The sequence below is a fragment of the Euprymna scolopes genome, unplaced genomic scaffold (assembly GCF_053919585.1).
Source record: "Euprymna scolopes isolate OS-2025 unplaced genomic scaffold, ASM5391958v1 sca12, whole genome shotgun sequence".
NCBI lineage: Eukaryota > Metazoa > Mollusca > Cephalopoda > Sepiida > Sepiolidae > Euprymna > Euprymna scolopes.
In genome coordinates this window covers 144,057-157,152 of record NW_027633125.1, presented here as the reverse complement: position 1 = coordinate 157,152, position 13,096 = coordinate 144,057, and positions in this window count along the sequence as shown.

The following is a 13,096-nucleotide window of genomic DNA, read 5'->3' as shown; positions in this document are numbered from 1 at the left end:
GACTTTAATGTCCACCACAAAAACTGGCTTGGATTCTCTACTCACACAGATGCAGCGGGCAGCACAACCCATAGCTTCGCTATATATCACTCCCTATCACAAATTGTTACGTTTGCAACCCGTTTCCCTGACCAGGAAGAACAACACGCATCACTTCTAGATCTGTTTTTGCCCACAGTTCCCGATGACTGCATAACGAAGGCCCACAGCCCACTCGGGAACGCTGATCATGCAGTGATAATGGTTGAAATCGCCCTAAACTCCAGACCCAAAACTGAAGAGCCAGTGCTCAAAACAACGAGATATTATAATAAGGCTGACTGGGAAGCCATCAGGGAACTAATTAGAGATGCTCCATGGACAAATATTTTCTCTCTCCCTGCTGAACAATGTGCAAACGAGACCACTGACTGGTTCAAAACTGCAATCGAAGCGCATGTTCCCATGCGGAAATTTTATAGTAAGCCCCACTCTCCCCAATGGTTTACGTCGACTTGTGCAACTGCCATTGCTCAAAAGCAGCATGCATACCGTAGGTTTAACCGACATCAGTCCAGTTCAAACAGACTGAAGTATATAGAAGCTAGAAATAACGTTAAGAAAGAAATAGCGACAGCTAAGAGAGAATTTACGGAAACCACTAAAAAGCGCATCGAAGCACAAAAACTAGGAACTCGAGACTTCTGGAAAATCTACAACAGTGTAGTAAATAATGGGCAATCAACAATTCCCCCACTAACCAACAATCACGAGGTTGTCTCCTCAGCAACCGACAAGGCTAACATGCTTGCCAGTCGGTTTGCCTCAAACTCCACACTGGACCCTTCCAACCACCCCCTACCTGACTTTCCTATGCGGACAGACGCCACACTAGACGATCTGAAAACCACCCCTGCTCAGGTGTATGCTATCATAAAAAACCTTGACACCTCAAAAGCATGTGGACCCGATCTTATCCCAGCTGTGCTATTAAAAAAGTGCTCAGCCGAAGTAGCTCCAGTTCTCTCCAAACTCTACAACAAATGCCTTAATGAAGCTTGCTTTCCGGGCTGTTGGAAAACTGATTCTGTTGTACCAGTATTCAAGAATTCTGGCGAAAGGACAGACCCATCAAATTATCGCCCCATTAGCCTCCTCCCACTTTTTGCCAAAATATTTGAGACCATAATTAACCATGCTCTAGTCCATCACCTTACAGATGCTAAACTACTGACTGACAAACAATATGGATTTAGACAAGCCCGTTCCACAGCAGACATCCTCACTGTGATCTCTGAACGTATATACCATTCACTGGACAAAGCGGGGGAGGGCAGAGCGGTAGCTCTAGATATATCTAAGGCTTTTGACAGGGTATGGCATGAGGGTCTCCTCAGTAAAATCAGATCATACGGTATACCTGGTAGAATACTTAACATAATTAAATCCTTCTTAGATAAGAGAAAAATCCAGGTTGTCCTCGACGGTCGTACATCTAAACAATATGATATAAATGCGGGGGTGCCCCAGGGTTCTATCCTTGGACCTCTATTTTTCCTGATATTCATAAATGACCTCCCCGACAACATTGCCTCTGAGATGGGTATGTATGCTGATAACACTACACTCTATGGCAGACACGACAGGAAGACGAATGAACACATTTCTAAAGAAATGGCAGAAACACTAGAGGAGGACCTCCAATCTGTAGTGGAATGGGGACAAAGGTGGTTGGTCGCGTTCAATGCTGCCAAGACTAAACTAGTTTCATTCAATAATTACAAGAAACCCTCCCTACCACCCATAGCAATGGCCAACGACTCTTTATCTGAGAGTCCATCTTTCAAACTCCTTGGCCTAACGTTCACAGGAAACATGAGTTGGAACAATTACATTGAAGGCATTGCCAGGGCCGCTGCAAGAAAGGTAGGCTCTCTCTACCGTGCTAGAAAACTACTAACACCCGAAAGTATCCTGTACCTCTATAAGGCCACCATTCGCCCATGTATGGAGTATTGCTGCCACATCTGGGCTGGTGCATCTGCTACTAGTCTCTCGCTCCTTGACAAGGTTCAAAAGAGAGTCGCAAACCTGATAGGCCCTGAACTGGCATCTAAGCTTCAGCCTCTGTCCCATCGACGAAATGTTGCATCTCTCTGCCTTTTCTACAAGTATTTTAGCGGTGAATGCTCTGACGAACTGCAATCACTTGTGCCCCCACGACCTGAGCACCCTCGACAAACCCGACAGGCTGCTAAATCCCACCCCCACACTGTAGAGATCCCTAGATGTAAAAGATCTTTTTACTCCAATAGTTTCTTCCCCAGAAACGCAAGACTCTGGAATTCCATTCCAGGTCCCTGCTTCCCCAACAGTCCTGACGTGCAGAATATCAAGTGTAACGTGAACCGACACCTTGCTGCCCAAATCCCTACATAGTACCCCAGTAGTTGCTGCCCCTTATAGTAGCCCCCTACACCAAAGTGGCAATTTGCCTTGTTTGGGGTGAAAATGTAATAAAAAAAAATAAATAAAAAAAGAATATAATGACTCCAACAAGATTATCTGAAACGAACATTGCATTTAACTGAATAAAAAGACAAAATATATCATTTGAAACGTTGGACACATCAGTGACAAAAATTATTCAAGTAATGAAAAAATTTAAGGTGCAAATAAAATGAAGATGTCAAATGATAAACAGGATGAAAACGTGTTTTTTACCACTAAATCCACTCAGCAAAGAAAAGGCGCAAAATCTCGTATTAATCAAAGTAATAGAGATGAAAATTAATAAAAGGAATTTATAAAAGAGTATTCTGTTCCTTACAACAGTAAGTAACCAGGCATGACTTCCCTTGAACAGAAATTATTCCAGGAATCCATATGAGAACCGTATAATAGGCAGTGGAGATACGGTAGTACCACCACGAACGCTAAAAAGCCACACACTAAAAATCTTCACTGTTAATATTGATGTGTTTAACAGAAGATATCTGTGGCGTCATTTTTAAGGGAGTAATTCTCGATAAAAGAGTAATTAAAAACAGTTACGAGAACATGTCTTTTTAATATTACAATATGAACTGTAAAAAAACACTTGGGACAATAGGGATATGAACATCAATTATGTATGCACACGCGATGAAATACTTAGATGTTGCTAGTCATAAAATAATTTCAGATGACAGTTCATTTAACCAAAACTGTCTGAACCAGTGTTTTTTATAAGCCATTAGAAGAGATGTAACCTATTTAGGCGTTACACTGTCATATTCCAAAAGCTTGAAATATAAAAGTTTATTTTATATATAAGTAATTTTTTAGTCTGAACACTCTAATAATTATGCTAAATAATGACCGTTGAATTAAGTACAGATTTTTGTTTTAAAATAGCTGTGCTAATTATTTGATAGACACGTATAAACAATAATTATATTCTGCAGGATATTTATTAGGTAACAAATCTGGCATCCGAGCAGTTTTATGGACGCTCGTATATTTGAGGTCAAAACGTGACTTGTGCTTTACAGGAAAGGGTACTTCCTTTTCTTTGCACCAATGTTAAAGTGATTCTCCTAAAAATAAAAATGTTGTCCACGCTTGAACTTTTATTTATATTTATTTTGAAGTTATTGAAAGCATATTAATGAAAGTGTTTTGTGAAAATCTACTTCAAGGTAAAAGACACTAAAATCGGTTTTTTCTTCACAGGCAAAACAAACGTAGAAAAATATTTGCCTGGTGATCCAAAAATCTATTTGAAGAGTTTACAATCAAATGAATTAGACATTTTTTTTCTTTAGAATCTATTCTAGATGACCTCGCCAGAAATAATTTTTAGAAAGAAATCGACTTCTGGTATTACTGACCCAAATACCATTATTTTAGTCTTTGGTATGATTAGACCGCGAATAGAACCTCTGCTTCCCGGTTCATTATTCTATATTATTCTGTCTTGTTGATTACGAAGTCGGTTGACTGAGTTCAGAAAGCCATGGGGGTCGTGTGAACAACATTATGTGTTAAGAGTTCCCCAGTTTTCAAAACTGTGGTAATTACAACGGATCACCATTCAAAGATGTTTAAATGGTCAAAATTAATCACTGCTATTTTTACATTCGTTTTAAGACTAAAACCGAGTGAAGTCGACCCTGCGGAAGCCGCAAACTTGTATCTACTCAAACGAATGCAGCAGGATGTGTTCATGCCTGAACTCCATTACTTATTAAATCCCGCAAGGAAGGAAATGCCTTCTTTGGGGACGATTAAGCCTCTTCCTTCATGCTAATGGACTCATACAGTGCAGAGGTCGTATTGGCAAAACATGTGCCTGCCTCCCTGAAATCACCAACTCAGTTGTGTTAAGAACGTCTCGTTGCTTAACTAAATGACTCGTGTTGATTGTTGAATTATATGTCGTGGGTACAAGTGTTAAATTCAAATCAAGAATGTTGCCATTTAGGAAACATTGAATTAGTTGAGATCTGGCGGTTACTAAATTTCTCACAATTAATCGACAACATCGGGCATTTGTGTTCTCAGAATCAGTCTAAAGAGATGATTTAATGCTCCAAACAGTGAATTCTCTGAGACTTTCTCTGCATATCGACGTTGAGTTTATCAGTACCTTCGGATGACTGAAAGTAAAGACTATAAAACTTATATTTTGATTTGTACTTTTTTACATTATTCTTAACTTGATATTTACAATGTTTCGCAGATGTAACCTTCGAACTTTTTCAGGTGAATCTTTTACAATTTGATAGCCGTGTTGTATGCTGCTCTTCTACAAAACTTGGTTTCAGTGACGAGTCAATATAAATGACTTAAAAGACGATGTAGAGAGCAGTATTTTTTTTTTGGAGCTTCCATATATTAGTAAATAATTTAACAGATCTACAGGCCATTTCGCAGAGTGGATATGATACTAATTTTTTCTTCTAAGAACTAACTTGGATAAAAAAAAAAATTTAATGTACAGCTACACTTTTGAAATGTACATCAACATTTCCGACTTAGAATAAGTTTCTGGGTCTAATTCCGAGAAATTTGGAAATAAGTACCTCTCTTATATTTTAAAACTTTTTTACAAGCTAGAAACCTAAACGGAATTTCAAACTGAATGTTTTATTTAATGGCTAACGTGATGATAACAATCTACTCTCTTCGATTAAATAAAACGTTCATTTTGAAATTCTATCCAGGTTCCCGAATTCGGCATGAAGATGCTTAGAAATCACCAAAATACAACAAAAAAAAACGTTCATCGATTACAGTTAATGAGATGGAAAGGAAATGAAGAAATGAAACTGCGGCACTAACCCTATGCGGGTTTAATCGGCTTCCTCCTAAGAAGGAAGTTTCATTGGAGTATTAAATTCATAAGAGATCCCCAGTCGCATGTATATCATCTCATCGTCAGGAGAGATGACGACGTTAAATGTTTGTAACTCTATATACAGCGCTTGGAATTCCAAAACTGGTCACCCATCTGGTACTGATCAGGCTCAACTTTGCTCAACTTCACTGATCTAACGAGAACTGGTGCGCCAATGTGGTTATATTGTATATGTCAATGAGATAGATGAATTGTTAGTCGAAGGATGAAGAATATTATAAAAGGATTGTTAAATGGAATAAACAAAAATTTCTATTTAAAAACAAAGCATCTCTGGTGGTGACCAAACAGTAATTCTTATGAATACTATAATTACAGTTCCTGATTTAATCCCAAGCAACGTCGGGTATGCCTACTAGTCTTTACTATAATTATAGTTCTTACATTGACAACTACACTTTTCAGTAACTTTGTCGTTTCGAAATTGTTGATTGACTACGTGACCAACCTTTGTTTCCAATAAAATATAATCCATGGTTTTAATTTTCCTTTATTTTTCTTTTGAGTTCAAAAACAGCATTTTTATTTATTGTCCATTTAGTGTTATATTAAAGCTGAATTAATCAAAGTTTGTTCCTTTACGACATATTTTAATCACACAAGATCTCTATTCTTATATAAAAGTAACTTTTTGTGTGTGGGGGGAGTCCTTCTTCATGTGTTCCGAAACGGCTGAGCCCATCTCTGGCAAATTTCACACAAAAGGAAATTTATATGTCTGGCAGAGTTCTTAGATATGTTTTGAACAGAAATTCATCTGATAAGTATTGAAAATCGAAAAAATCCGATCTGAAAATTTTCTTTTCTCTCTTATAGATAAAAAAAAATTTACACTGAAATACTTTACGTTAAACGGGTCAAGGGGAGTAATAAAAGCTCAGCAAATCATTTTCGAAAATCAAAAAAATTCGATCTTAAAAAAGTAATCTTTCTCTCTTATAGATGAAAAAAACTAATTTTACAGAGGAATATTTTACGTTACATCGGCGAAGGGAAATAAGAAAATCTCAGCAAAGCATTTCTTAAAGAAAACAGTACATTACCATGGCTCAGTGGTAGAGCATTCGATTAAAGATCGAATAATCATCCTGTTCATGCCCGAGTGTACCTCATCATTTTATTTTATTTTTTCTTATTAATGAGTTGAATTTACGATAAAAGAAGTACCATTTAAAATCGCTGCAAACCATTTCTTCGTTTGCATATTAAAAAATTAAACATTAATCAGAAGTGACTTTTCCAGAGCATCCATCGTCAAGCCCAAATATCAACTGACGCGATATTGTAAACAAACACAGACTGAATCTAATGAACGAAATTATCGTTGTTATCTATTTATTTATTTTGCGAATGAGTCCATCGGGTAAATTATTTCTCGTCATATATAGCAACCAATAAAGGATTGATCCTATAATAATGCTGCATAAATTAAAATATATGTTTAAGTGTATTTTACGAACGGGCAACGCCAAGCATCCAGCTAGTATATTCTAAAGTATATCTTTACTCTGAGATTAGGTTGTATTTGAAAGCATTCACAAATTATCCAAATATCATTTCGAGGGTTGTTTCAAAAGTAAATAGTTTAGTTTGTTAATTTGGTTAGTGTGTGGAGGGACGACTTCTTATTTTGGATTTCTGAAAATAATTCTTTTCAAGATTAAATTCCAAAAAGTTCATCGAAAAAATGTTTTAATTTTATCTTTGTTATCGGTTTAGTAAAAACGTCAGCTATATTATTTTCAGATTCTACATAATTTAGAGTAATAGATTTTTTACTGACTTTATTTCTTATGAAATCATATTTGATATTAATATGCTTCGACCTTTGATGAATCATAGAGTTATTTGCGAATAAAATACTGCTCTGATTGTCATAATGGATTGCTACTGGTTTTATACTTACACCTGGTTTTAAAATAGATTTTAGAAGGGTGTTTATAAAAATCGTTTCTTTTACTGAGTGTGAAAGGGCAATAAACTCTGCTTCACAGGTAGAAAGGGACACAATTGGTTGTTTTCCAGGAGATTATAGATCCAGTCTTTGACAGTCTAAAACAGTATCCCGTTATACTTTTTCGATCCTCAAAGTTTCCTCAACCTTAATCTGAAAATCCCTCTAAACTTTTTAGATAACGAAGGACTTGTTTTGCACGAGTTAAGTCCTTAACCGTCGGTTTTTATAAGTTTTGAGAAAACTTTGTTGCAGTGTAACACATATCAGGCCCAGTGGCTGGCATCAACTAGATTAGACTTCCAATAATGTCCTTGTATAATCGATCGTCTATTAATTTAGTTTCGGTTTCTATATTCTTATTTATATCAATCACAACGGAAGTTTTACGTGGTTTGGAATATTGCATTTCAAACTTTAACAGGTTTTTATCAATGTACCGTGATTGGTTCATTGTTATAGTTTCATTTTCACAAGTAAACTTTGTGATTAGGTCGTCCACAATTATAGCAGATAATTTTATTCTTTTTTTTTTAAATTATTTTTAAGGAAAACATTGCGGTGAGGTGTGTAATTTGATTGTGTCGGTTTAACAATTATGCAGAAAAATGGCATGTAATCAAAGTAGAACAAATTGTAGCATTGGCTATGACCCAACGGGTCACGGAAAGATCTCGTATAAAATCCCACTCAAGACAGATAATGATTTATCAGAAACGACCGCTTACCGCATCTTTTACGATTGATGTCAAAACCGGAAGTGAAGGCGAAATCACACAATTATCGAACGTAACGTCACAATAATACGTGATCCAACTAAGTCCTTAACCCACCAATCCACTTCAATGTATGGCATTTTAAAATAGAGTTATCTTCTCTTCATATGAAGAGTAATTCTGTGGCGGTGACGGTGGCGAAGGGGTTTATGATATGGACTGAAAACCTGGTATTCCAAGTTCGAATCCAGTTTTTTCTTATAGAGAAACACTTTCATCAAACCCATATTTGACCTTGTGTCTAACTTCCTGCAAATGTAAATAGAAAATAAAATGAAATTCTTTTATTAGAAGAAATCATACAACCAAAAGATATTTTTATTAAAATTGGAAAAATCTTAAAGATAATTAAATATATTATTTATTTCGATATATTTAAAATATAACTAATGTTTTATTATAGTAAATATCTCGTCAATATTTTCAAAACAAAAGACAAATATGCGTGTTTACATCGGAGGTAAAATAAGTTTCATTTGGTCATTTCATGTCAATTCTCTAGATTGCAACAAAGTTGGGAATAAAGGCCTATATAGAGAAAGCACCTGACTAAGTGCTTTAATATGGGTCTTTCCGGCACGATCACGTTGACACATCGATTCTCGTTCGATCACTGAAGATAAGCGACGTTGATCTGATCAGTACCAGAGGGAAATATTAGGTTGGTGCAAAAATAATATCGTTTTTTGCCATGAAGTTGAACGTCATAAAACGACATTATTTTTACACCAACCTAATACTAGTCTCTGTATTTGGGAAAACGTTAACATCTCCCTGCAGGATTGCGAAATCTAACGTCGTTATCTCCTTCCATCAGGATATATATGCAATTATGAACTTAATATTCTCTAGAAACTTTCTCATTTGGAGACAGCTGGGTTAGCCCGCCATATAGGATAAATGCCGCTTCGTTTCGTTTTTTTTTTCTTTTAATTTTCGTTTTTAGCACTACCCGATTTTGATTTTTACAAAATCAGATGCAATCCCAATCAGTAGAATATGAACTACCAGAATCTCTAGTCGCTCAAGAACACATTTGATGAGTCTACCTCTTTCTGAGACCACGTATCACGTTTAAACATCCTGTCTAGTTCTCCGTTACTTATGACCGTTATGCTGATATCGTTTTTTATAACAGTGGAGATGCTTCAAATAAGCCGTTGTTTAAACTTTTTTGGTGTGTGACTAGTTCTCATGTAGAGCAATTTGAACTGCATTAAACAGTTCTCTGCACTGAAAATGGTTGAATTTAGGATTCTTTGTGTAATTCTGTTTTCTATCCAGCTTAATAAACAATGCATATTGTCGGGGCTATGGGCTAGGAGGTTAATGCATTCTTGTAAAGACAGAATTGTTTGTTTTTTCGTATAGCACCGTCAGCTATAGAAAAATGTACGCGGTTAGATAACCATTTCACTAATCCAGTGAATGGCTATAGGACGTCATCGACCACTGTTTCATTGATGATTTACTGAAGCTTTTCCTGAAAGTGATGAGGAATATTCGATGGTAATGACCTTTGACATCTGATGTGTCTATTTGCTGATTTCGAAATACGGACAATTCTTCGTGATAATGTCTGCGATGCGATGGTTAATATTTCTTCAAATATATTACATGTTTTTTTGTTTGTTTGTTTTTTTGTTTGTTTTTTTGTTTTTTGTTTTTTTTTTGCTTTTTACGGTGAGCTAAGTAAGCAAAGGTAGTTAGACACCAAATTCGTGGCCTTCCTTGCGACAATATTCATAGTTTGAGTATCATTTAAAAAAAAATAGGGCCATTTCCTTGGTCTAATAGCTTTAACGTAGTTTAAATGCGTAAACACGGACAGACAAATACATAAATGGAGGCCAAATAGATACACGTGTTTCATAATAATTCTTAGAATTTTCCTTTTTTAACTGTTTTACATATCACTCTCTATTTCACTCTCTCTCACACACACATGCACACACATACACACACACACATACACACACACAAACACACACACAAACACACACACAAACAAACATACACAAACACACACACAGCACATTTATTATTTGTGTTTCTTACTCTAACCCCTTCTTTCTTCGTCCCTACTTTTCAACATTATTCAGCTGACCTCTCCATCTCTCGCTCTCTTCTCTCCTCCCTCTCTCTCTCTCTCTCTCTTCATCTCTCTCTCTCTATTTATTGCTAAGTAAGCCATCAGCCTCTCCCTCTCTTTTTCTGCCTCCCTTTCTCATGATCTCTCTCCCTTTATTTTTCTCTGATATATGTGTCCCTCTCTCCCTCTTTCCCCCCATTGTCTTCCCTCTCCGTTTCTCCCTCTCAAGTTCCGTCTGTTTCTTTTTCAACCCTCTCACTTCCTCTCTCGCGTCGTATTAATTTGGGGTTTTTTTCTTCTTCACTCATCTCTTTTTCGTCCATATGTATACACACTTTATCTTCCTACCCCCCTCTTTTCTCTCATCGTCACTTCTCTCTCTTTCTCTCTCTTTCTCTCTCTCTCTCTCTCTCTCTCTCTCTTTCTCTGTACTTCTCCTTCAATGGCATTCCACACTGTTTCTCTTTCTTCTCAACCTGCGTTACAAGATCAATTTTGTGTTTCGTTTTTCCCAGGGTTTCCCCTGAACTCTTTAAAGGTGTGTCAAAGTGGCTGCCAGGTGGCCGCTCAATTCACGACATCATTTTTTTTCTTAACATAACAATAAAAACAGATAATTCTTTGAAAAAAAAAAGCAGTTTTACTGCGCATATTATACAAAAAAAATCATCGTATGTGAACATTTTGCTTCTCTAAAAGCCTACAAAATGTCTCGAATCCACTAAGCCCCTCCAATATATAACATTTTTAAATATAGTTAACTTCACCTCATATGAAATGAAAATCTATGAAGGTGAAGTGGTTTAAGGCACGGACTGAAAACCTGGATGTGCCAAGTTCGAATCCTCTTCTTTTCAAATAAACACTTACATCATACACACATTTAACCCCATGGGAATGAGATAAATAGACAATAACATGACATTCTTTTCTTGAAGAAAACATACAACCAAAAGATATTTTTATTAAAATTGGCAAAATTTGAAAGAAAACTAAATATATTATTTATTTCGATATATTTCAAATATAACTAACGTTAAGTCGATGTAGTATATGTCCCCATCAAAATATGCAAAAACAAAGGCAAAAATGCCCCAAAACACTCCCAGACACCTAAAGTACATTTGTGATCAATTTTAAAAAATCAGCTTAGCTGCTTCGGAGTCCGGTAAAGAATGAACTTACACACAGAGACACACACGCGCACTTACACCGATACACACACACTTATACCGATACACACACACTTTTACCGATACACGCACACACACTTATACCGACACACACACACACACACACACACACACACATAGAACATTATTCCTTGATTGAGATTATTCCTATATATATATATATATATATATATATATATATATATATATATATATATATATATATGCAGGGAGAAAAAAGAAAAGAAAACTAATTCTATAAATATTGTTTATTAATGTCTTGTATATATATAATGAGAAAATGAAATAGAAAAAAATAATGTTTTGTTTGAAGAATTCTCCATTTGCCTTTGATGAATCTTGATATTTAGCGTAAATGGAGACACCCTGATATTATTGTTACTCTTTTGTTAAAATTGCAAAAGTATTTATCTAAGCTAGCAGGGACGCCCGGCGTAGCCCGGTTGTAAAATACGCTTAAATATGATATTTTAATTCTTGCAGATGTCGTGTATATTATTGTAGTCAATTTTCTGTCGATTCTTATATATTATAAAGTTATGATTTCAAAAATAAAAAAATATATCCATATGAATAGGGTGCATAAGTTTGAATCGAAACTGAAACCAAAACTTATGAAGAAAAAAATCTATATAACATGAGTTTCTTCAGCTATAATCGAAACCGAAACCAAAACTTATGAAGAATTCTTGGTAAAATTATTTATCAAAAATAAATGATTTGAGTGCCATCAACTATAATCAAAACCGAAACCAAAATTTATGAAGAATTCGTTAATCACGTTAACACACCGGTTCTTGTGTGAACCGGTGTGTTAACGTGATTATACCTTATATATGTATGCGATTTACACTTACCACCTTATTCTTTTTAGATTACCTCCGCTCTTTCTCTATCAATTTTGCATCCATTTTTCTATTTATCAATTACTACCAAACTTATCACTGAAGAGTTCGTTCGAAAGATTAAATATTAGACATGTTCATAAGTTTGATTTGTTTGTGTGCTTTCATATTTGCGGTTACGCACTTTTTTCCACGTATTACTTAACATGTATCATACTTTTGTGTTAAAAGATTGGATTCTGAAGACACCATTAGGTTTTGTTCACATTAAACAAGGCATATTGCCACTGAATCGTAAGGAGCTATTGTGATGTGGTTCAGATATATAGGAGGTCAGTGTTAGGCTACCAGATGTTAATCGACATTACATTTAAATTTCTTGTGTACTAGTATGGTCGGAGAAACAGAAGGCAGGGAAGAGATTCTATTACAATATAAAATATTCCGTAATTTACCGAACTTCTTAGGAAATATTGATGATTTTGTTACTAGTCGGGTGATCGACGTTTTTGTGTTAAGAAGATACAAGTGCAGTAAGTTCATCGGAGAACATTGCCTTGAATTATTTGCAAAATACGCATAGGAACGCAACACTGTGGTGATGCGACTGGGAATAGGATTTAACAGACATGGTGGGACTTATTAAGTTAGAAATTCTTTATTAGGGTCTTCTTGTTTTGTTTTTATTTAAACCATCTGAAATATTATGTTGTTTCGTCTTCCTTGTTCTCCACCCTCCTCGTCGTGCTATAGTGGTAGGTGATTGAGGAGAAACTCATTCGCCCAAGCATCTCAAGGATACAAGGGTGATATACCCAAACAGTGATAATTTTTACTTTCTTTGGCCTTGGCAAGG